At 53.9% G+C, this 25,734-nt stretch overlaps 1 protein-coding gene across 4 annotated transcripts in view; it reads right to left on the bottom strand.

Moving 5' to 3' along the window:
- The window catches only part of TSPAN18 (tetraspanin 18), a 158,587-nt gene that overhangs the window by 18,573 nt on the left and 114,280 nt on the right, over positions 1–25,734 (bottom strand). For 3 of the 4 annotated variants that reach the window (XM_037522409.2, XM_037522410.2, XM_037522411.2), the window contains one exon: positions 506–589. The exons of the other annotated variant lie outside the window; for it this stretch is intronic. The gene's annotated coding sequence lies outside the window, so the exon portion shown is untranslated. The remainder of the gene's footprint in view (positions 1–505; positions 590–25,734) is intronic. 4 annotated transcript variants of the gene reach the window in all.

Genomic DNA, 25,734 nt, shown 5'->3' on the forward strand with positions numbered 1-25,734 from the left:
GGCACCCTCGCTTGGGAAAAGAGCAAAGCGATGCGAGGAAGGGAAAGGGAGAAAGGGAGCTTGCCAAGTTACAGAATGAATCAGCGAGGGAGCTGAGGCTGGAGCCCAGGGCCCGCAGCCCAGGCGGGGCCTCCAGGAGGCCGCAGGCGCTGTGTCATTTATTTGCTGAACGGCGGCACATCTCCCGCCTCAGGACGCAGACCCCGCAGACCAGTAACCTTTGCTTTGCTGCTTGGCGCACAGGGGGGCCACGATGCGCAGGCAGCATGGAGGAAGGACAGTGAATGACGGGTGGGAACGGAGGAGCCGAAGGCAGGAAGCAGTAGACTCAGAAAACCAGAGAAATAGATGAAGACAAACTCTGACGAGAGGGAAAGGTGGAGAAAGAGCAAAGGAGAGAGGGGGAGAGAGACAGCGCATGTCAGCGGCGGTACCCGGAGAGACAGCCTGAGGCAGAACGGAGGGGAGGTGGACAGAGTGGGGGGCGGGCCGCACAGACAGTCACCTGGGCTGCTCCTCGGGCGTCAGCGGGGCCGAGTCTCCAGGTCAGAGGGGCTCCTGTGTATTTCTTTTATTGGCCCAGCTTGTCCTGTAAGAGAAAACACCCGTGACCGCGGGCTGTCCGCAGGAGCAGGGACACTGAGGAAGCTGTTCATGGAAACCCACCCCCTGACCTCCCCCTGGAGGGCGATGCCTTGCTCATCTGGGCCTGTTAGTGCTGATGAAAAGCTCTCAGCACCAGGGACATCCTGCCGGGGAGGCCTGCGCAGAATGGGCCTTCTGCCCACATGGCAGCCAGTGCCCTCCCGGGGGCTGGGGCTACGTGGGGACGCACACGTGGTTTCTAGCCTGGACATCCTCTGCTGCAACGCTGTGTGTGACTGACGAACTGGGAGGAGGCAGTGGGCGTGGGGCCCCCCACACCTGGATGCCACTTGGATGCCACCTGGGCATCTGCAGTAATGTCTCCACAGAGAAAGTGCCAGCAGGGTTCTGTTCACCATACCCCCCCCCCCCCAGAAGCCCTGACTCCCAGGAGAGAGAAATTTGATGCTGAGAAGGGCTCTTTAGCTTTGCATAATGATTTGCCAGAAGGCTCCATTAGAGAGTTAGCTCTGGACGTGTGGAGATGCGGGTTTGGTTTCAGCAGTCAGATGGAGACCGCTGGTGTGTCGCACTGCCTGGCTCAACACTGAGCCAGATGACAGCCTCAGGGACCACGCGGCCAGGGGAGCTTGGGCTGTGGTGGGCGTACTCATGGGAATGGAGGAAATTTCTGGGTCTCAGGTGCCAGTTCAGATTCCTTCTCATTCATGTGAGTGGAAGGGTGGTAGGTAAAAGATTCCTTTTTTCATCCACCCATCTTCCTATCCATCCACCCACCCACCCAACCATCCACCCACCCATCCATCCATCCACCTAACCACCCACCCATCCATGGGCTCAGTAGACATTTACTGAGCCCCTGCTCTGTGCCGCTTGCTGGCTTAGAGAATGGAGATACAGATAAGCTGGCTCTCCCAGCTGGACAGTGAAAAGACTCTCCCAGCTGGACAAGGAAACAGATGACAATGGGGCTGGGTCCCCCAGAGACGAGGACTAACTCCCCACTGTTACACCTCCACCGGGTCAGGTTCTCCAGGCAGGGGGATGGTGCTGGTGAATGAGTCTTGAGAAAGTATGGAGGTGGTGGTGGAAAGGCAGAGGAGGGGCCTCCCTTCTGAGAATTCCCCAAGGCCCCTGGAGCTGGTGACCCTGTTTGATGGAAACATGCATGCCACACCCCTCTGGATCTGTGTACAGACTTGAGTTACACGTTTACACACTGGAGCTCATTAAATGCTCAGCACAACCCCAGGAAACTGCTGTGCCGCCATCATCCTTATGTTATGACAAGGAAACAGGCCTGGAAAGAGAGGCGTCTTGCCCACCCTCACACACTAGTAAGAGATGGGGCTGGAATCCAAAGCCAAGGGTCAGATCAAAACCGGCTTTGACAGGAAGTGCTTTATCCACCTGTGCATCACACTGCGCGCCCGCCCCCACACAGCCCAGCCGGGTGGACTCTGGCCCCATTTTACAGAAGGAAACCGAGCCTAGAGATGGAGGTGGCAAAGCGGAGCAGCGCCTGAGATTCCAAGTTCTGTCTCCAACTCAGGGCAACAACTCAGAACAGCAGCTATCACCCCAAGCCGGCTTGCCTGTGACTCTGCAGGTGTTTCTTTCTTTCTTTCTTCTCTTTCTTTTTTTTTTTAACAGATTTAGTTTCATTTATTTATGCATACAAGAACTGGGGTGTGGGGGGTGAGAGGACTCACCAGAGACAGAGTGGGGAGCAGAACAGGTGGATCTACTGAAATACACTGCTGAGGGCGAGACAGGAGAGGTCTGCTGTGCACTGCTTGTACTCAGCCCAGTGGCACCCAGCTTGGCTAGGTCCCTTAGGAACCTTGGAAAGTCAGCACCCTTGTGACGTGCTAGGGACTCAAAACTGTGATCCTCAATTGTGAAGCCAAAGGAGGTTGTGAACATTCATAATATGAAGCACATGGGACGAAGAGGGTGTGACTCGTGAACACTTGGGAACTTGCAGAGCCCTGGCCCCTGGGGAACTTTGACCAGCATCACTTTATTGGAAACAAGCAGATACCCGAGTCCCGTCCAGCGGGCATCCTGGCAGTGGACATATGGCTTGGTCAGGATGGAGAGAAGCATCTTTCCCTAAGAGGCCCCAACATCAAAGTAATGGGTACAGTAAGAATTGAACCTAATAGTCACACACGTGTTGAGCGCACCGTGTTCTGGACTCTGCTAAGCATTTCCCCTGTGTTCTCTCACTTAGTCCGCACATAGATCGTGGGCACTGTTATTGTCCCACTTCACAGAGAAGGAAACCATGGCTCAGAGAACGTAATCCCTAACCTGAGTTCCTTCACAGGGTGACTAAGACGTGGCCATGATTCAGGCTCGAGTCTGCTGAGCCCCAAACCAGATCTCCTGACAAGACTCCAGTCTGTGGATGTGGCACCAGGGAGGACACCAGAAACAGGAGTGCTGTGTGCCCTGGCCGGTCTCCAACCTGGTGCTGCTTCTGCCCCGAATCAGGCAGCCAGGCAGAATCCCAAGAGCCACTAGTACCCTCCCTAGTGCCAGCTGGAGGTTTTGGGGGGAGGGCCCCATCCTGCCATCCCTCGACAGATGGGAGCCCTGAGGCCTAGAGAGGGGCAGAGTGGGGTCGAGGTCACACAGCGCCTCAGGGTTTCCCTCTGCCAGGCCCCTTCCCCGGGCCAGACAGCTTTATTAATCTTGCCCCTCCCACTGCCCCAGATGGCGGCTCAGTCCCATCTGCACAGAGTGGACCCAGGAGGGGTTCTCTGATTAAGAAGAGAAGCTCATTTCATAAATCACTCCTTTTCTTTTCACTGCCCCCAGCCCCGGGCACGCTTTCCGTGGAGAGAGACAAGGAGACAGGTGGATGTGAGTCCTGAACACACTCCCATCTGAGGACGCAAATTTGGGTGTGGACCTGCGTCCGGGAGAGAAATGTCTTGCCCCTGCCAGGTGAGGGCGCTGTGGCCCAGGTCTGAGTCTCCAAGGGGTCTCACCTCCAGCAACCTGGGTTCCAACTGGCAGGGACTCTGCCCCAGGAAGCTGTGAGATCTGGACCTGGACGGGCCTCATCGCCTCCGGGGCCCCACCTCCTCTTATGTGAGATGGTGCTTCTCAACAATTTGCAGGGTCTTTGCAGGGACAGAAGGTGATGATGTGGATGAAAGTCCTTTAGCACCCCAGGCACCTGCTCAGGCCAGTCCTGGGTGTGGTCCAAGCACGGAGACCGATCACTTTAATGGTGATTCCTTCCCTCCTTACTGATTCATTCCAGTCCAGTGACTCAATAACCAGGTACTCAGAGAGGGGTGTTAACAGCCATATCAACCAAGCATTCTGGGCACAGAAACACTACAAGGAGGAGCAACCCAGCACTAACTGCCAGGTGGGGCTGGAGGGGCCGGGGCTAGAACTCTGGGAGGTGTGTATTCAGGGCCAACTTTTAATAATGCAAGGCATGCATGGGCCTTTCCTTGCAATGATCTCTGCAGAGAAGATGCTATTGTCATTGTTCCCTTTGTGGCAGCAGCAATTTAGACCCAGAGCTGTAGAGAAGCCCCGGCCCTGACACCCAGGCCGCCTGTGCCTGGAGCCACAATGTCGGTCAACAGACACGGGGCCCGATTTGTCAGAATAATAATGATTCTTAAGACCAGGTTCAAAGCTGAGAAGGACTTTATTTGTTCCGTGGCTGTGCCTGCTGGGCTTCATCCCAAGACAGACGGTCTCGCAAACAAGCAATTGGCCCGAAATCCTGGCATGCCTGGTGATGGCACGGACTTGGGGACATGGACACAGCTGAGCGGGGATAAAATCTAATTAGGCTCCTGGGGGCTGTGCCGTGAGGGTTAACATTATGGAGCAGAGTCTGTCTTGGAGGCGACCAGATCCTAAACGACAGCTTCCCCAGCCCCAGACACACTGAATCAGAAATGTCAAGAGGGCAGAGAATCTTCACAGAAGGAAGAGACTGAGTTGGGGCTGACGCCATGTTGGGGACGCTGAGGCCCAGAGAGAGACATGGTCTTGCCCCACATCCCATAGCAGGGTCAGAGCCAGGAGCTCTTTCCCCCACTCAGAGCAGCCTCTTGGAACTGACATTTTCATTTGACTTCTGAAAACACTTACACACAGCCTCACTGAATCCTCCCAAGCACCCCAGGAGACAGGCAGTCCTAGAGAGATGAAGTCACTAGCACAAAAGTCATAGAATAGGGTGGAGGAATTGGGACAAAGCAGGATTCCGAGTTCTTCCATCCTGGCTGTCCTCCAGAGGGATGGCCTGGGGGACTTTGGGGCCTACAGCTCCCTGAGTGACCCTTGCCACAAACCATGCCTCCCCCACTCCCAAACCCTGGACCAGATACAGGGCAATGGGTCCATCCTCCTGCCTTTCACTGAGCTAGACCATTTGGAAAGGCTTCTGGGGATGAAGGCTCTGCACCCACTGGCAGACTTTTACTTGCTATTGGCAGGGTGCTGCAGACAAGGCCACCTGGGCAATTTGGACTTGGGCATGAGTATAGAAAAGAGGAGGCCAGGAGGTCACTCAGAATCAGGAACAGGATTGGCCTCAGGGCACCAAAGTGCAAGTGCAGTGAGGGGCCCAACTGTGCAGTATAGCTGAGATGGGATCAGGGGCTGAGTTCAAGGGCAGGGACACTAAGGTCCTGGGAGATGGTTTGGGTAGCAAGCCAGCCTCCCATTGGGGGAGCAGCCTAGAGTTTTCTGGTGCATTCACGCCAGCTGGAGAAGGGATCTCCAGAAGGTAATTCAAAGGTCACCTCACACTACAGTTTTGGGGTAGGGGGAAGGACTTGCCTGAAGGTACATGGCAAAGTCAGGGTTGGACCACCTAGTAGGACTCCCAACCTGGGGGCTCCCTGCCACATGCTGAGGTATCCTCAAAATGCAGCCCAGGGAAAGCCAGGCCCCTGGGAAGAGTGAGCGGGACGAGGACTGGAGGGAGCAGGGACAGGACTTAGGTTGCTGTCGGCCCTTCCCCACCAGATACCAGGCCTCGGTGCCTCTTTGAGTCCATTCAGGGTACACAGGGGCTACTGGACAGACTGTTATCAATACAATAATTGTTCCTGCTTCCTGGGTGCTGGGATCCTGCAGCTCTGTTCCAGCATCAATGACCATGGATGAATTAGCCCCGAGTTACCCAGGAGACCACTGAAGCTCAGAGAAGAGTAAGCGTTCCGCAGCCCAGCCGATGAGGGGCAGAACTGGGATTCAGAGGGGGGCTGCTGCCACGTGCTGGGGACCTATGTCTGGGGCCATTAGACAAGGTGCCTGTAAGCAGAAGCACGCGAGGAAGAGACTGCACCGGCCAGCACAGCCCTGGGTTCCAGTGCAGACTCTGGAAACTTGGGCAAAGCCTGAGCCTTCTCTGGCCCTCAAGCCCTTGGCTGTCTCTCTTGACTAGCTGCGGCTATCAGCCTCGGCAGGGGAAGGGGATCTGCAGCCCCCAGCCCCCCCCCCCAACTCTCCCTTCCCACCCTTCATTCCCCTCCCTCCAGGGCCTGGAACTGCAAAAGACCCTTTGAAAGTCTGGACAATCCATCCCAAAATACTTGGGGCTGTTGCTGGGACAACCTGGCTTACCACACCCGGATTTAAATATATTTAATGGTTTCTTGGATATTAAGGGGGCCTGGGAAGTGGGCAGGAAAGGGCACAGGTCTGAGCCAGGGTGAGGGTGTGGGGAGCCAGAACAGCCCCATCCCACCCCCCATACAAGAAGGATGCCCAGGGCTGCTGTGGCTGCTCTTGCTGTGTGATAGGATAGGCACCCAGGCCGGAATAAGGCAGAATTTCACGGCTGGGTGACTCACCCATGGGGGGAATTCTCTTTTGCTAGAGGACAAAGAACACTGTTTTCCTTAACTCTGCATTGTTGACACTGTGCTAAGTTCTTTCTTTCCTTTGAAACTCACTGTAATACTACATTATTATTCCCAACTAACTCACTGTAATCCTATCTTATTATTCCCAACTTACATCTGAGAAAACTGGGATCAGAGAGGTGAAGTGACTCACCCAAGGCCACACAGCTGCTGCGTGGCAGAATCCAAAGCAATGTGGCACCACGTCAGTGCTCCTTCTGCTACGACTTTAGGGAAGATGGAGCTGATAGCAGCAGCGGTCAGCATGTTGGAAGCTCTGTCTACGGGACAGGCACTGTGCCAAGGGCTTGACACATTCAAATTCATGTAACTCTCCAAACTACCCTGTTTGGGAGGCTGCGGTGCCCCCACTTTACAGATGTGAAAACTGAGGCCGCAGGAGGGAAGTCAGACACCAACATCACCATGCTCTTCCTTTTGCTCTTAGCCCAAATTCAGAAAGTTGGAAAACAACCACAAATAAATAAAAATCAAATTGAAAATCCCTTTTGATCTTGGTGTTGATCCACAGTCTCCCAAGCTGGATAGAATGACAAGAGAAAATTCTTCCAACAACTTAGTAATAAAGATGAATCAGTTTAACGTTTAATTTCAGTGACATGTTCTAACACAAACCCACACAGACAGCAGCACAAACACAGCCATGTGGACACACACATGCACGTGAGCGTGCACAGACAGACAACACAGGCACACACGTATAGACACGCAGAGATAAAGTCATACACTGAAGTACATACAGAGAGGCACACATGCTCTCTCTCTCTCTCTCACACACACACACACACACACACACACACACACACATACACACTCACACTCACAGATAGGGCCGCCGGCACTTTCCCACCCGGTGGAACTGACCGTAATGTCATGAAATAGATGAAGAGACATCCAGAGTCATTTGGTCAGTGCCTCTGCCAGCATCAAGACTATTTTAAACAAGCAAATGATCTTATCTTATTCTTACAGATCTCCAGAAAGGAAGACAGATTCCACAACCTCATTCTGATGTCTGCTCCTTCGGTAGGGAAGTTCTTCCTGGCATCTAACCAAACCCCCTCCTGCTCAACATTCATCATGACACAGCTCCTGCCGTTGATACTTGGCTTTATGACTCCCAAAGCCCTTCTTGATCCTCACAACCATTTAGTGAGGCAAGCAGGGCATCGAGGATTGAATTTTAGGGGGAGGGAATGCTCCATCTCAACTAAGCCTGAGATGAGCTGCAACTGGAGCTGGACTTCAGCCCAGGAGCTGTGCCTGAGGTTTGGCTGCTGGTTTCGGGGCTCCGTCAGTTGCCCCAGGTTGCTGTCAGTGTCCCACCCTTTCTCATTGTCTGCTGCTCTCTGCCGTGAGCTTCCTGGGGTCTCAGCCTGTCTGTGTTCCATGAAGGGGTTTCCCTGGCCCTCAGGCCCCCTGGGCAATGTCTTGGGGTGGGGGTGTGTGTGTGTGAAAGGATGGCCTCTCTGGGCTGGGTTTTCTGGAAGCTTCCCCACCCAGAGACAGCAGGTTTCCTGAGTCCAAGGTACACTGCAAGGCTTCCCCCTCCTCCACGCATCCTCCAGCTCCCTGCAGGCTCCCTGCACCTCCCGGCCCAGGGACTGTCACTGGACCCCAGCCCTTTCCCCTGCGGAGCTTGGTGCCCTGCTTACATTTGCTTGGTGATAAATATCAGAGACACTGGGTCTTCCCAGGGCAACTGCCATTGATTCTAGTCACCTGGCCCGAGTTAGGAAGGCTACTGCCCCTTCCTGTAGGACAGAGACTATAGGTATTTGGAGCTCAAGTTCTGGAGGGCAAACTGCTGACAAGCAGAGAAGCCATGAATGACAGAGTAGCCCGCCTGGCTTGGGGAAACCCTGAGAGGAAATGAATCAAAAGGAGTATCTGGGGCCAGGGCCTGAGCAGACAGACTGGCAGGGTTCAGACAGCCTGTTTTCTCTCCTGCCCATAAAAAGTCTCCCCAGCTGCTCTTGGGAGCTGTAAAGAGAGATGCTGGTCAGGGTGGGGCAGGGTAAGGGGTGATATTGGATGGAGATAGCACAGGAATCAGACAAAGGGACAGGAGGTGCTTCGGCCTCCAGGGAAGCCTGCTCGCCAGTCCCACCCAACGCCAGCATTTCCGGGCCAGGCAGGAGGCTGCCCACTCTGCCAGGAATCCTCGGGGATGAGCAATATTTGGTTTCACCGAGCTCCTGGAGAGGAGTCCCACTTCCTTTGGATGAAAAAGTACCAGTAACTCAACCCTGGTGGTGCCTCCATCTGTACAGCAGGCCAGAATGCCCGCCTTGCTCACTGCAGGGGCTGGTGTCCGGCAGGCTGGGAGGCCCGAGGGAGGGAGCTGTGACTGCGGCGGGACAAGACGGGCCTTGCCACGCTCTCAAGTAGAGCAAGTTTGGCCACATCTTTTGTGAAAGGCCAGCAGTAAATGCTTTCAGCATTGTGGCCACATTGTTTTTGTCTCAACCCCCAGCATGGCCTTGTCTAAGAAAGTGGCCACAGCTCCTGTGGAAGGTGTGGGCATGGCTGAGGCCATACAGCTGCAGTCACCAAAGTACTGGGCAGGGCTGGCCCACAGGGTGTAGTTGTGGATTCTCTAATTAAGCAACACATAGGGACCCATCTCGGGCTAAAGAAGAGATACAGAAATTAATGTATCCCCTCGCCACTACCTTCCCATCCTCCACTGCAGCTTCTGCCAAGTCTAGCAGCCTCACCATTGCTGGTCACCCAGGTTTGGGAATGGGGGAGGCATCAGGTGTGACAGACAATGCTCTGGGTTACCAGAAAACACTGGGAGCGGCTAAGCCAAGCCAGGCAAACTCTGGCTGTGCTTCTGGGAGTTGGTAAGGCCTGGCTAAGAGCTCTGGATGGGGTGTGTAGTGGTCTGCACAGCACAGGGGCAGGTTTCCAGCAGGAGGGTCTCGTTAGGCCTGAGGTTCAGGCTCTGACCCGCCTGCCCGGTTTGCACTCCCCCTACCCACTGATGGCATCCTCTGTCAAGAGCTCTTGGGAACTGGGCTCTGCTGCATCAAGGTTACTGAAGGGCTAGGAAAGGTGGACCCTTCAACCGTGACCACTGCCCAGTCTGGGTAGCCCCAGTCAGCCTGCCTGCTGCAGGCCTTGGCCCCTCTCTGAGGTTCTAACGGGTGACAAATGACCCATGCACAGAACATTACAAGCAAGGATGAACCCTTTGATCAGCCCGCTGTGCCTGGAAGGCTCTTCCCTGCTCTGTTGAGGTCAAGCAGCAATTAGAAGGGGCAGGGAGGCTGGTGGGGCGCGGGGCTGGATCTGAACCAGTCATGGTCTCTGTATCCTAGGGAAGGGAGGCTGGTGGGGATGCCGGCCATGGTGAGAGTCTGTGCTTACTAGGTGCCAGGCACAGTTGTATACACTTGGGATCTGTTCACTTAATTCATTTTCACAACCATCTATAAGGTGAGTACACTTTAGAGACAGGGAAAGCAAGGCACAGAGAAGTGAATAACTTGCCCAGAGTCACATAGCTATTAGCTGTTAGGCAGTTCCAGTATTTGGGCTCAGAGGGTGTCTACGAGATCTCTAGGGCTGGTGAGCACACCATGGAGCACCCCAGAATTAAGGGACTTGCTAAAAGAGTGTTGAGTGGGAATGGGGGGCAAGGGGTCTAGCCCTTGCTCTATCAACCAACCCCCTGATTTTCTGGGGAGCAGAGTGATCCCAAGCATCAGAGTGTCCTGGTGGCATCAGCTACCCCACTTGCTGCCCTAGGAGCTTCAGAGTACCCTGTAGCCCCTCACATTATGCGAATGTCCACCATGACCACACTGCCCCAGTCAAGGAAATGCTTTCTAGAAGCGGGAGCTATAATTATTCTTTTGGAAGCCATATTTCATTGGCTCCATTTCTGGGTGGAAAGCATTCGGTTCCTGTCCTTTTAGAAATGGAAATGGGGGTCTGAATAGTTGAAGAGCAGGCTCATCATTTAGAAATGTAAATATGGCCCAATCTGTAGCCTCCAGAGCTAAGAAATGCCAAAGAATGAAAGGGCCAGGGCTTGAAAAGGTCCTGCTGAAACAGGAGCTCAGCGGGGAGGGAGGGTGGGTCTTGCCCCTTAGGACCCCCGGATCCCAGGGACGTGGGGTGTGTCTGAGCTGGGCAATAAGGAGGGCCGGCACCCACGAGCAGCCGTGCAGAGAGCACTTGGAACAACAGTGCCCGGCACCTGTGTGTCGCATGTGACCCAGACCAAGGCGCTGCGCAGAGAGGGCTGTGGGAGGAGACTTCAGGTCAAGTGCAAAGCAGACAAATTGCAACCTTGACTGCAGTTCCTGAGGATGCAGGAATGAAAGGTGCTGCTCGGGGAACTGAGTGCAGCCAGCCGGCTCCCTGGCGGCGGGGCCAAGTCTCTCTCTGTCTCGCATCCTGGGTGCCACGTTCTCTGTCTTAGCCTCAGAGTCTCATTCCTCTGCTGTCTGCTCCCCTCCTCCTCTGAATGCTTGTGTGCACACGCGCGCACACACATGCACACACACACTCCACTTCCTGGAGAGGGGCAGCACTACCTGCTAACAGCTGGAACTCCTCTCTCACAGCACACTTCACTCTGGACATAAATCCCCTAGCCCTGCCCTGGGACCGTGACCCCCCAGCGGGTGGTGGCCACGTTTAATTTAGAGGCTCTGCGTGTGTGAGCTGTTGAACAAAGCACGCTTGCCCACAGCAACCTCAGGACTACCGGGGCCCTGCTGAGGGAGGGGTCCCAGGGAGCCTCCTTGCTGGGAAAAGGAAGAACCTGGCAGGTGTTTCATTTCCCCCTGACTGCCCAGTAATTAAGAAAAAGGAAGGCTCAGCAAGTTCACGGGCAGGCGTCCCAGGCACCATGCGGCTCGGGCAGGGCGGGAGTGGGCTTTGGGCAGAGACTGGCCTGGGCTCTGGTTTGACCCATCTCGGTGAGCTTGTGTGACCTCGAGGAAGAGATTCTCCAGGATATGGAGCTTCTGTGCAGGCATCCCATGGGACTGCCTGTAAGAGGTGACCCTAAAAGAAACTGGACCCTATTGCTTGAGTGACCGGAGGCAGCAGGCAGTGATGTCTAGGGTTCTGTCCTGGCCGGATGCCCCGGGCAGGCCGTGCTATTGTTGGTCACTGTGATCCGGATGATGAAACCCAGCCGGGCCGGAGCAGGGCTCAGTTAATACCCGAAACACGGCAGGCCCGCACGGCAGGTTACAGGTCTTCACGTGTGTATCTCACCACAGCTGCCAATGAGTCTGTGGGGTGTGACTATCTTGCCCCCCTCTTGGCATCGTCTTGCTAGGAGACTAGGATAGGGACCCTGGGACAGGGACTGCAGTGGAGCCTGCACTGGAAACTTCCTGAGTAAATTCCACAACCCCAGACCTTTGGGGCCACTTTACCCCACTTCCACAGCTGCTGGAGAAATTTAGAAGAGTTTGTGAAATTCTAAGTCCTAGGTTCCTGCTGTGTGATGTCAGGCAAGCCATGAATATTGCCTACCAGCCAGTATTGCCCAATAAACTTCGGTTTCATTCCCTCATTCTCTCCCTGCCTTCTGCTGGGTCCACGGGCAGCCTCCTCAGGAGGGCCACAGGGCCCCGCTGGCAAGCATACAGGCCTGAGAGAGACACAGCTCTCTTATTCCAGCAGAGGCGGGAGGAGCCGACATGGCTGGTCCCTCCTGGGGAAACGCGCCCCAGCCTGTTAGCGCGGGAAGAGGCGCACGTTATTACCCTGCTCAGCCAGCCTCTCGCGCGCCACACTAATTGGAACACGTAATGGTTTGTTAATGCAGTCTAATTTGGGAAGGCCGGTTCACTGGGGTCTCTAGATGCGGGTGCAGTGTGGGGGAATGAATCTCTAATGAAGGGCCTGGAGTGAGGCTGAAATGCTGGTCAGGTTTTGGTTTGCAAAATAACGTCTTAATCCAGGATCATCGAAGGACTTGAGGGGTGATGTGCTGCCGTGTGTGCATGGGTGTGTGTGCACGCATGTGTGCACACGTGTATGTATGCACACGCACAGGGACTAGGAAGGGCAGTGGGCGTGTGCACAGGGATGTGGGACCATGCCGGGGGGAGAGGGGGAGAACACCTCAAGGTAGAAGGCGGTGGTCTCCTTGAGAAGGCGACAAAGACATCTATTTTCCCACGACTAGCTCACCCAGCCCCTATTAACGCTAATTAGGAGGGCTGGGAATTCCCCATAACTTCATAATTACTGTTAACAGACTTCAGAGGGGCTGGGAAGGAAATGGAACACCTCCGTTCTGTTTTCATTGCCAGGGTGACCAGGTTCAGGTGGTCACATGACCTTTGCCCCCTGCCCCAGGCACTGGGGTTCCCCAGGGTCAAGACTATCTTCCAGCCCAGATGGTCCAGGGAGATGTCTCCTGGAGGAGGTGTGGGGGCTGGGGCTCTCCCCTGTGCTGCATTACCTGTCTCCGTAGGTGAGACCCGCCCAGGTGAGGCCTCTGGGGAAAAACAACTGGTGGGAGGGGCTCAGAGAACAGAAGAAAGACCTCAAGGAAGATGTGGATGTGCCTCAAAAGAGCCCCTTGGTTGGGGAGGTCAAGGAGAGCACTGTCCGCTCACGCCAACGCTCACCAGCGTGGCCGTCTGGGCCCCCCCCACCGACCGTCCTAGTGCAGCCATTCTGATGAGCCACATTTAAAGGCGCCGCCTAAGCACTGGCAAGATCACAACAGTGACCTCACAGTGTCATTAGGCCCCCTCCCCAGGCCGCCGTTCCCGCAGCCAGACTCTTAGGAAACCGCAGTTAAGCCATTACAGGGGACCCCTAGGCTGCTTGGCGGCCGAAGGCCTCTCTCGCCAGCTGACAGGCGCGGGGACTTCCCAGAAGCGGGAGTGCCAGCCCTTCCCACAAGGCCTCATTCATGTTCACAAAGACCCTCCCCCTGGGCCCTGGCAATCTGGCCTCATGCTCTTCGAGGTCTGTGGGGAGCAGGCGCCAGGGCTGCGCAGTTTCTGAGTCTGCCTGTGTGTCTGCCCCACTGGTGGGTCCTCCTGGCCCCCGCCCCCAGGCACTGCTGTCTAGGCTTCAGGACTCTGCGTCCCCAAGACAGTTCTTTGTTCTTTCCTGTCTGTGCAGAAGCTGAGATGCACCACATATTAAAGGAACTTAAAGATCACATTCTTAATTGTATTAAAAAGGGCCAAAATGGTAACAAATACTAACAAATGATTGGTGAATTTCCTTTTATTCTTTATACTCAGGCTATCTATTTTTTTTTTTCCTTACAAGGAACATGTTTCATTCATGGAATTAAAGAACTGTAAAAGAGTCAATTTAATCCTACCCTCTGAAGCTGCTGGTCCTTGTGGGTACTGCAACCTGGGCCTGGAAGACATTTTTTCCTGCTGGCTGCCTGGAGAACGTCTCACCCTTCAAGGCTCAGCTGGATGCCTCCTCAGCCAGGAAGCCTTCCCTGATTTCTCCAGCCTTGGCAGTGGCTTCTTTTGTGAGTCCTGAGACCCTCATTTTGGAGATGAGCAGACAAGGCCCAGCTAGGGGCAGCGACCTCCTCAGGCCTCACAGCAAGGTCATGGGTGGTGAAGGTTGCATTAGAACCCAGGAGGGCTCCTCTTACAGTGATCAGGCTGAGAAGGTTAGCATTTACCCTGCTTGACTCTCTACGCCCCTCCCTCCTTTCCTGGAGCCAGTGCTTGCCCTGTCGGGAATAGCCGTGACCTCTGTCTTTGTTCTCCCTGGGAGTAAAGCAGGGTACCCTTGTCCCAACCTCCAAGGACATAATTCACTGAGGCCTAGGATGAGAAGCAGAGAATGGCTTGCTTGTTGTCTACAAAGAGGAGTGGGGGGACAGGAAGCACTGGGGCCTCCTTCTCTGGAGCTCCAGGCTGGGTCTACATGCCCTCCACCCAGTCTTACCCCTGCTCCCCCAGAAACCCAGGGCCTCCAGCCTACTGACTCCTGTCCTGGGCCCCTCCCTGGCTAGTTGGTGGGGGCCTGGCCACAGGGTCTAAATCTCAGTTTGCCCTGGAATAGCTGTTGTTTCACCTGTCTGAGCCTATCTCAGCAGAGTTACTAATATTTCATCAAACAACCGGCCACCTCTGAAATCCTGCTTGAAGCTGGCACCGGCTAGGAGGTTGCTCCACACCAGGCCATCTGCACAACAGAGGCAGCGAGGGTCCCTCCGTCTGACATGGGAAAACTTGAGATGCATGGGAAAAAAAGCCGCTTTCCAAGGTCAAGAGCTAGAAGAGTCTGGGCTGGGGCTTGCGTCTGGATGTCTTTGGGGGTAACAGGCCCAATTCCACAGACTGGAGGCAGGAACCGCACAGGCTGGGTGCTTTGCACCACTAGCACGCTGCATGCTGCGGCTTCTCATTTTCATTGCAGAATGAGGCGAGCCAGGGATGCGGTGACCTGGGCGATGGGACTGGCCTGGCCAAGGGTTGGTGGGGAGGTAAGATGCCCTGGGGACCTGGAGGGAAGCCCCAGAGCCAGAACTTTCTCCGAGCCAGGGAATGTTGTTTAAGAATAAATATTATTTTACTCTCCAGCTTAATCTAGACGCTGCTTATCTCTCCCATGGAAAGCCCCCTGCCCAGAGAAAGTTAAGCCCTTTGCTGTTTTCCTAATTGCAGGCTTGGGGCTCTGCTTGGGGACACTGGCTCTCTGGGGAGGCTGGATAAGTGGTCTGGTATTTGGCAATGGCATCAAAGAGCCTGGCTCTGGGCTGGGCTGTCCAGCTTTCTGGGCCCATGCTGGGCTGGGGGCCCCTGCAGGGGAGAAGACAGTCTGGGGCACAGGGGCAGACTCAAGGGGTCCCTCTTCTGCATGGGGTCTGCTATCCCAGCCTGGGGGCAGATCTAGTTACAGAGGGAGTGGGGGAGGTGAACCCTGCCATCCTGTTTCAGGCTAATCCCCACTTGACTGGAAAAGCACAGGGGTCTGTGGGCTACCAGCCCCTCCTTCTCTCCCAGCTACAAGTCTGCTTCCTCCAGCCTCTTCCTTTGAAGTGTGAACAGGACTGGTTTTTGTTCAGACCACAGGCCTGACCCTTCTGCACCCCCTTTCCAGGTTCTCTAAAAAAAAACAAGCCACCGTAGGAAAGGGGTACAGTCCCAACAGATCCCATGCTGGTGAGGGTTGGCTTCTGAAATGATCCAAAGAGCCACCTGGGTGGAACCCAGCCCCTGCCTGCCCGCGCCTTCTCCTATGCCCCCACTCCCACGACTGGACATGCCAGCCAGGCCATAGACCTGAAGGATAAATGCTGTGTCCCCTGCACCAGGCACTGTGCTCCGAAGTTTACACGAGTGCTCTCGTTCAGTCCTCCAGCCACACCGTGACAGCTAGTCAGTGCATTTTACAGATCAGCAGCCTGAGAAGCACAGAGAAGGCAACCAGCATCCCAGATCTGTCTTGCTTGCAAAGCCTGGGCACTCATCACCCTTCTCCCCAGATACCCTGCAGAAACACCCAGGGGAAAAAGAGGGAGATGGTGAGCTGGGAGCCAGGCAGGAACCAAGGTCGAGGTTGTTCTCTGCCTGGTTCCCAGGTCACCACCTCCCTCTCTCTCCCCTGGGTGTTTCTGCAGGGTATCTGGGGAAAAGGGTGATGAGTGCCCAGGCTTTGCAAGCAAGACAGATCTGGGATGCTGGTTGCCTTCTCTGTGCTTCTCAGGCTGCTGGTCTGTAAAATGCCCTGACTAGCTATCGTGGTGTGGCTGGAGGACTGAACGCGAGCACCCGTGTAAACCTCAGAGCACAGTGCCTGGCGCAGAGCTCTCGCCTGACAGGCAGGCTTCACTCAAAGGCACAAATACTGTGGACTAATAAGGGGCCAGAGGGCCCCTCTTGGAGAAACAGCCTTTCCCCAGAAGCAGTTAGGCCCAGGGTACCTGCTGCCTCCTCCAGGAGAGGAGCTGGGGTGAAACTACTCACATTGGTTGAGAAACGATTGTGTGACTCTGTAAACCATGTTTACGGAGGAGGAAACTGAATCTCAGTGGTGTGAAGGAGCCTGCCCAGGGGCGCAGGACTCCTCTGGTGAACTGGGAAGGTGCTTCATGCTTTCACACAGAGCTCTTCCCTGCCCCACTCAGCATCCCGGCCCCACTTGCCCTGCTCTGAAACAGGCACTGGGTGGTTCCAGCAGCACCCAGCTGGCCTGGGGCAGTGGTGCGGTAATGAACCCCGCCAGGCCGGTGTGCGAAGGTACAGCTCAGAGGAGCTTCAGGAGGGCTGATGCCGGTGTCTGAGTCCAGGCCCACGGCCCTCAGGGACGGCAGCAGCCATGGGGCCTGAGTGATGCACCTGCTCAGGGGGCTCTGCAACCTGGCCTCTGTATCCAGGCAACGGAGCCCCTCAGTCTGCTCAAGTCACAAGCCTGCAAGTCAGGACAGCGCTCCCTGCAGACCTCCCTCCGTGCTCATTTTTAGCTTTCCAGAAGGAAATAAACCCTAAGGAGTCCAGATTCCTCCGCTCCCCCAGGCCCTGGAAGGAGGGGCTTCCAGCCACCTCTCCTTTGACTTCCCTCTGCTTATACCTTGCAGATGTACCTCTGGGTGCCCGCCCTGTCTGTGCTGCTTTCCTTGCCCCCGTGGCAAATGTGTGCATCTGCTATGTATTTGCATATTCCTTAGGGCTATGGGACCCTGGAGCTGCCCACAGTCCTTGGGTTTGTCACAGAATCCCCAGGGGGCAAAAGGGCGGGAGCCTCAGAAACTGCTACACTATTCCTGGGGGATATCCAGAACTCCTGGACTGTCGTATTGCACCAGGTTCCTACAGGTCCTTTGTGTGCTAGAAAAACCACAGAACTCCCTGAACCAACGTGGAACCCTCGGTTGCAACAGGATGTGGGGCTGTCCCCAGCTCTCTAGGCCCTGGAGAGCCCCTGTGATGACAGAGACTTGGGCTACCACAGAAAGCTGATACCACAACAGGATTGCTGGAACATCTTCGAATGAGATGATTGGCCTATGAATTCTCCAACAACCTACAAACCACATGCTCTCATTCCCAGCTCTTCCTTCAAACTGTTTTCTCACATTCTTCCTCAGATTGACTGCCTTCCTGGAGGAAGACCTCCAGGAAGCCCTCCCTGGTGTCTCCCCAGGTCTTGCTAAGTGCCACAGCACAGGTGTTACAAGCTTCTTGACAGCGCCCTGTGTTATCCCCATTAGAACACTCAGCATGTGGTACTGACATTGCAGGTCAAAGTCTGTCTCCTCCACCAAACTGAACTCCTAGAGAGCAGGGGCTGGGTGCCCAGCATGGGCACATGAGCCTTAATGCATATTTCTTGAATAAGAAGCTGTATGCTATTAACTTATTTCTTTTTAGATTTATTTATGTATACAAGAGCTGAGGTACAGGCCAGAGATGCGAGGAGGTGAGAGCATCCACCCAAGACCGAGTGGGGAACAGAACAGGCAGACTGACTGAAATACACTGCTGAAGGGAGCAGTGGGCGAGCCAGGAGAGGTCTGCTTTGCCATGTGGGTTTCTCCCTGGTGGGCCAGGGACCAAACTTATGCTGCAGAGGCTGTGGATTGCTTCATAGTGAGGTGCTTAACCACTTGTGCCACCAGGGAGGCCCTATGCTATCAACTTACTAGGGATCTGAAGGCTGTGTGACCTTGGGCACATCACTTCACTTCTCTGTGACTCAGTTTCCTCACCTGCACAATCTAGATACTAAGAATATCTTTAAGATTAGCATGAGGCTTAAATTAAATTAGGTAAAGCACTTAAGACAGTAAACAGGATATAAACATTTGCTGGTATTTCTTTTTAAATGCCTTTTGTGTGGTGAGATAATTTAAGATCTACTCTCTTAGCAACTTCCAAGTATACAGACCATTATTAACTCTTGCCACCATGCTGGTCCTTAGCTCCTAGAACTCATTCATATTGTAACAGAAAGTTGGCACCCTGTGACCAACATCTTCCCATTTCCCCCACCCTCACCCCCTGGCAAGCACCAGTCTACTCTCTATTTCCAAGAGATCAGCTCTTCTAGATTCCACATAGATTATGTGGTATTTGTCTTTCTCTATCTAAGTTATTTCAGTTAGCACAGTGCCCCTAGGTTCATCCATGTTGTTGAAAATAGAATTTCCTTCTTTTTTATCACTGACTGTAAGTGCTATTATTAAATATGTGTACTTATTAGCCCTCACAGGCTCTAGACTTGCAGCAAGGATGGAAAGGGGACCCCCCACCCCCGGCATTTCACACTAACACTGCAATGATACAGGCTGGTATAGCACTTACGCCAGCTCATGTCTCAACCCTTTACAGATATTGACTCGGTTAAACTCATGGCAACCCTCAGAGGTTGGTGCATGCTATGGACTGAGCTGTGCTCCCCTCAAATTCATATGTTGAAGCCCTGTCCCCACCCCAATGTAACTGTATTTGGACATAGGGTCTTTAGGGAAGCAATTAAGGTTAAGTGAGGTCATAGGGTAGAGCGCTCATCAACAGGTACATCAACACCAAGGGAAACAGATGGAGGGACTGGGGACTCTTCAGCTCACCTCCAGGACCTGCCTACTGTGCTCAGGCTCTTGAAGGCTGGTGGTGGGACAAGGGACCTACCTGGAGTCAGCTGTCCACACAGAATGAGTTCCCAGGTAAGGCAGTGAGCTCCCCCTCCCTGGAAGGATTCAAGTACTGCTGCTGGACCACCACTTACTGGTCATGTTCAGGGGAGAATGAAGAGCAAGAATAGATTTTTCTCAACAGTTCCCTCTAGCCTCAAGCAGCTGTGTGATATTAAAAGGGCTGAAAGTTAAGAGATTTTCTAGAAACTCTTGCAGCTCTGCCTGTTAATTCCTGTTCAAGTCCCAGTTTAGACATCACCTCCTCCAAGAAGTCTTCCTGATTCCCTCCCCATTGCTCTTCCCCATGTTCATATTGTTGGTTTGTGTGCATCTTATTGGTATAACTAGAAACAATGAGAGTCTACCCTGATGCAAAGATGTGACTGGAGGTGTGGGGCAGGTGTGAAAAGATATGTTGGTTTGAAATTGGAGAGACCAGGGTTCAGATCCTGCCTTCTCCTGCTTTCCTACCTCTGTGACTTTGGGTGAGTGACTCAACTTCTCTGAGCTGCAATTTCCTCTGCTGTATGATTCCACCTCAGAGGATGGAACCAAAGATCAAATGACATTAACAGGCCTGACACGTGTCATGTGATCAGGATTGACATTTAGCGTGTGATCAGGACATGCATGTTTCCTGCAGTCGTGGTGCAGGAGTGAGTTGCTTGACACTGGGTGTACTCGAGCAGAGGGGGTCCTGACATGGTGGGATTGGATACAGTGGGATTGGAGACAGTGAATTTCCTTCTTGCACTGAAATAAAGATTGCATTCCATGTCCCTGTGAATTCTTTCAACACTCAAAAACCACACTCTGACTGTGGGAAGATGGGCACACTAGTGAGTCCTTTCCACTTAACTCCACCCGGCAATAAAAGACAAGAGTCCACATATGGTGTACAACCCACTTGTATGAAATGTCCAGAAAAGGCAAAATCTATAGAGACAGAGAGCAGATGGCTGGTTGCCTGAGGCGGGGGATCAGAATGGGAACTGCTGGCTTGGGGAGCGGGTTTCTTTTAGGGATGATGAAAATATTCTAAAATCAGACTGTAGTGATGGTTGCACAACTTTGTAGATTTACTACAAATCATTGACTCATCCCCTTAAAACGAGCAAATTTTATGGTGTGTAAATTATACCTCTATAAAGCTATTAAAAAACAAAAACAAAATAGCAACTCCCACGAGGCAGCAGTCCTGGCCACCCCCCCAACCCCGCCCTGGCCCCCAAGGGTGGTGCCGATGCCCGTGTGTGTGGGAAGCATGACAGCGGCAGGCGGAGGCCCAAGGTCGCTGCCTGTTTCACGATTCCTTTCTGCAGTTTCGCTTCGGCACTTTCTTGTTATTTCTTGCCCTGCACCATGTGAGGAAATGGAACAGGCCCACCAGCTGACCTCATTAAAACCCTGAAGTGAACCTCAGATGATGTGAGGAGATGAGGTTCTGCAGTGCCTGGGGAGGGGGTGCCATGGGGAGGCAGCCTGTGGGGACTGGCCTTCTAGCAGCCTTTGGAGACCAGGGCTGGGCGGCAGCTTGTGGCTTGGAGTCTCCGAGTGAGGATAAAAGCCAAGGTCTTGGTCTTGTCTCCAGGGTGCTGGTGAGTGCTCTTGAGAGAGGAAGAGGTGGAGCCAGCTATGTGCTGGGGGCTGCTGTATACAGGGAGGGGGGTGACCATTATCCTGGGGATGCTACTGGCCTTGGGAGATCAGCAGACCCTTCCTGGGCTCAGGGTGCACCCACTGTGGAGAGATTTGATTTGCTTGTGGTCGGAGAGATGTCTGTTTAATCCTCTCCATAAATGAGCAAGGTGGGTATTGATCAAAAGGTGGGACTGATATGAAAGGAAATAGGAACTCAGCGGCCTGAGGCCACACAGCAGGTGGCAGGGCTGAGATTTGAACCTAGGGCCTGTGCAAGTAAGGGAGTAACTTTTGGGGCAATCTGAACATTGCTGTCTTGGTCGATAGCGAGCTCCCCATTGCTAGAGATATGAAAGCTGAGCCATCTCTCAAGGAGTCAAAACAGATGACCTCGAAACTCCTCCCAGGCTAAGTTAGTCTGTGAGGCCACAAACTCTTGCAGATCACGTCCCTGGAGAGTTAAATCTGTGCTAAGAGAAGAGCAGAAAGTAAAGCCTGTGCTATCCTGAGGGAGGGGACCTAGACCAAGTGGGCAGGGCCCAGCTGGCACCAACTCAAGTGCAACCACAGTGCCTCTGAGCGCTCACCGCAAATCAGTTCTGATTGCTGGCTGGGGCGAGTGTGATACTTGAATACTCTAGGCCAGGCTGGGGCAGGCGTCGTGGGCTTCCGGCAACTGGGCTTCAGCTAAAACGAGCCCCACCAGTGGGTGCAGAGGAAGCAGGAGCTGCCAATACAATCAATGCCCAGCCAGCCAAGTGGGCCCTGATGGCCTTTGGTCAGCAACCTGCTTCACACCTGCCTGGACCTCCTCTGTGCTCTGGCTGGGGTTGAGGCGGGGCACTCCGCCCTTCCTCGCCCCAGTTCTGGCCTCCCCAAGGATTGGGATTTTAGCTGCAGTTTGCAAGTTCCCTCCTCTCCGCCTTCCCACCTTCCCTTACCGCAGAATGAGCTCATCAGAGGCCCCTTCCCAAACAAGGGCCGGGCTGGGAGAGGCCCGTTCCCTTTCACGTGCCTGCCTGGACCTGGGGAGGTGGTGAGGGAGGCTGGCACCTTGAGGAGGGACTAAGGTAGGGGTTCCCCTGCTGCCTTCTCTCCCCTGAGCTCCCCAGGCCAGCGCTGTCACCCACCTTGGGGCCCCTCAAAGCTCCACATTCAGAGTGCTCTTGTGTTTCTTGGCGACTCCATTCAGGTCTAGGATGCAGGCTTGTAGATGGAATTTCTGTCTCCTTCACCCCAGAGACTCTGGGGTGGGAGGCAGGAATGCAGAGGCTAATTACAGTGCTGGACACTTACTGAACACTTCCCAGATACCAAAGGACGGCCACTTGGGCTCCAGCTCTCCATCAGCTCCCCTGAGAGAATGTTCTCACAACAGGCAGGGCTCCTCCATGACCCAGGGCATCCCAGCCGAGTCTGCCTCCTCCCCATGCCCTGCAGGCTCAGCCCCGCCCTCTCGAAGAAAGCCTGTCACCTGCTATGGCCTAGGGCTCTTCACCTCAACCTCCTATCCCCCCAGCATCTTTCCAGGGCATCTTGGAAACCCTTCCATGAACCCCTCTCCCAGGCATTCCTGGGGTGGGGATACCCAAACTCAGAGCATAAGAGGCCTATTGATTATTGCTCTCCCTCCCCCACACCTTCTTCTCACTCCACCTGGGCACACCACTTGTAGCGCCCCAAATGTGGCTGCTCTATCATGCCCCAGGGACTTTGCATGTGCTGAACCTTCTGCCAGGAATCTACTGTTCCCCACCCCCACTCCCGCCACCCCAAATCAAACACAGATTTCTTTGTCTGCCTTTAAACCAATCACAATAAAACCCTTTGCCAGCACCTCCCCTTCCACAGTGGGGAGCCGCCACCCCTTCCATGTTCTGCCTGTTGCCCTCATGGGGTCTGAAACTTGAGCTTGCATCAGAATTCCCTGGAGGGCTGGTCAAAGCCCAGATGACTGGCCTCACCTCCAGTCTCTCATTCATTAGGGCTGGAGTGTCAGAGCAAACATGCACATTTCCAGTAAGTTCCAAGGAGAAGCTGATGTGTTTGAGTTGAGCACCACCACATTCGAGAAGCACAGATTAAACCCTAAGCTCTTTGAGGGTGATCAGGCACGATTTTTCACCTCCAATCTTTGAAAGAATCTACTTCTAGTTAGTGCTCAACTAGGATAATAAATAATTACAGAAATAAATATAACAGTAAATATGATATAAAGATATAATACAAAGATATGTTAATATATCATAATAAGACAGACAGAGGTAGTGACTTATCTGTTGCAGCCGATATGAATGGCAGGAGAAATTCCCGAGACAGGCTCTGATTTGTCCACTCGCAGTGGTGTTCTTGCCTGTCTCCCCAAGAAGGTGGCTAAGTTGTTGGGTCCTACACCTCGGGGGATGCTGGCTTCCAGGCCAGCAGCCCACCATCTGGGCTTTGCATTTCTTGCAGGGCACCAAGCTGGTACCCAGGAAGATGTGGGGGTTCGAGCCTCTGAGTGAGGAAGGTGGAGGCAGCAGACGTGGAAGGAGGTTTGGGGTGCAGCTCTGGTGGGTTTTGTGGGACTCAAGAGCTACAGACTCAAATGTTCTGCTCTGGGAAGGTGCAGACAAGGTTCACCTTGTCACCTGACAAGGTGACAGAGGAGACAGCCCCAGATGGGCCACCTGAGTCTCCTGCAAGAGGCTGGGAGTCCATACTCCCAACTCGTGGCTTGGAGCTGCAAACAGAGACCATGCTGTGCCCAGGTTGGCACAGAAATGGCCATTGCTCACTGGCCACTACTGGATCCCAAGGCTTGGCAAGGTCACTGAAGATCTTTGGGGTCCCCAGGGATTGGAATCCAGCATCCTCCCCTCAAGAATGTGGGCTGCATAAAGGGGCCTAAGACTCATAGGGGCAAGACCCCTCCCCAACATGACTGGGGTGGAGTGTCCTTTAAGTATTGGGGCGCAGGGTGGGGGATCAGTAGCAGATGAAATCAGACCTAGAGAAAAAGAGCCACGGCATGTGTGGCCATGTGTCGGGGGGTCAGACTCAAATCTGCTGCAAGGCCATTTAGCACTGAGGATGCACTGGGCCTGGGCTGGGTCCTGGCCTCTTGATGAGGGAGTGCCATGGCGGCAAGGACACAGGCATGGCGTGTGGACAGTCAGGCGGAGCGACTGTCCCACCAGAGAGAGGACACTTGCTGGACTGAGCCCTGGGGCAGGGTGACAGAGAAGGGGCCGCCTGTGGCCTGTCCCAGGTCACTTCCTGGGATTCCAGGACACAAAACCCTCAAGACTCAGACAAAGTGGTTGTGGGGACCGCAGAGAGCCCTATAGACACAGGCTGCCCTGGTTGGGGTGGGGGAGCCCTGGGACATCAGCCTCAGGACTTTTGACCTGGAGGGCAATTCATCACAACAGCCAGCTGGCCACTGACCCCTCCTGCCCGTGCACCTGTCCCTTGCCCTTCGGGAGAAATAAAAGAGAAAGTTTGTAGACTTGGAAAACTTTCAAAGAGAAAGTTGCTGGGAAAGAGCACAGAGCAGCTGGCTGCTGGGGGAGGGGCGTTTGCTTTTCAATTTCAATCTTCCAGGATCATTTAAATGTCTAAGGGGCATGTATTATTTCTGTAATAATAATAATTAAAAAACACCTTTGACTTAAAAATGCAGAGCAATCTGGAAAAATCCGTTTGGAAGAGAGTTTATGCAACAAATAGCTTCAGGGTTGTTAAGAACACCAGCATCATCCTTTCTTGTGTCCTTACCACGTGCCCAGAGCTCTGCTCCTTGCTTTAACACCCATTATTTAATCTGATGCTCATCATGGCCCTGTGAGTTGGATGCTAATAGTACTATCATTTTCTCAATGAGGAAACAGAATTTGAGAGTGACTGAATCCCAGGCCCAAGGTCACCCAGCCTTGGGGGTGTTGGGGAGCTGAATTCGGTGACAGACAGCTTCCACTAGGGCACAAGCACACAGCCTCCCGCAACCAAAAAACTGATAAGCTCATTGAAAAGCCACTAGTGTTCAGCCCATTCTTCTACTTTCATGAGGCACAGGAGCCAACATCAACTGTCACAGGAAAACAACCCCGGTGTCTCCAACCACCTTGGAAACCTGGGCTGTGATAGGGAAGTGTGTTACACTGAATCAATCCACTGTGATCCATCCATCTGTCCATCCACTCGCCAACCACCAGTGGGTACCTCCCAGTGCCCAGCTCTGTGCTGGCCACTGGCCACCAGAGAGGGCGAGAGGCCCAGGTGAGCAAAAGGAAATTAGAAGCCTTGGCACTTTCTGATTTGCAGGTTATGCATCCTCCAGAAACACCCTGGCCCCCTGAAAATTTGGAATCCAGACAAATATTAGAGAAGGTGATCACAAGACACAATCTCTGGCATTGTCTTCTAATCCCCGGGGCTAATGCCTCCAGGCTTTTGTTCTGTTTCTTTCTCCTGGGATGCCCTTTCTGTGCCATATCTCCCCAGCTTGCAAAGCCCTCTCGCGTGCTGCATCCGCCGATGTCCCACCGCCATCAGCACTGGAGTAACCTCTGGATCTGGTTTTGGGACCCCCAAGCTTCCTTTGCATTTCTACTCCAAATGTGCTCATCTCAACCCTGGAGGGCGAGGGTGTCCTCTGGGTCTGTCTCCTGGTGAGAAGCTAGCAGCTCCTTGAGTGGGCTCTCAGCACTGGCCTCCGAGGGGCTGCTACATGAGAGGGATGATGGGCGAAGCTTGGCTTCCCCTTTTTATTTACTTGTGCACCAGGTTTGCATAGAGATGGCTAACTTGGCCCTTCCTTCCTCTCCAGGCCCCATCACAAGCTGCATCTTAAACTCCAGGTCCCAGATGGTGAGGACAAAGTTATCCCAATATGCCCCCGCATCGGGTATAGGTGCGGGTTTTAAACAGAGAGAAGAAAATAACCAACCAACAAGCATCCACCAAGCCTGACCTTGGCCTGGC

Source organism: Talpa occidentalis, unplaced genomic scaffold (assembly GCF_014898055.3).
Source record: "Talpa occidentalis isolate TD23 unplaced genomic scaffold, MPIMG_talOcc4v2.1 talOcc4.3, whole genome shotgun sequence".
Lineage (NCBI taxonomy): Eukaryota > Metazoa > Chordata > Mammalia > Eulipotyphla > Talpidae > Talpa > Talpa occidentalis.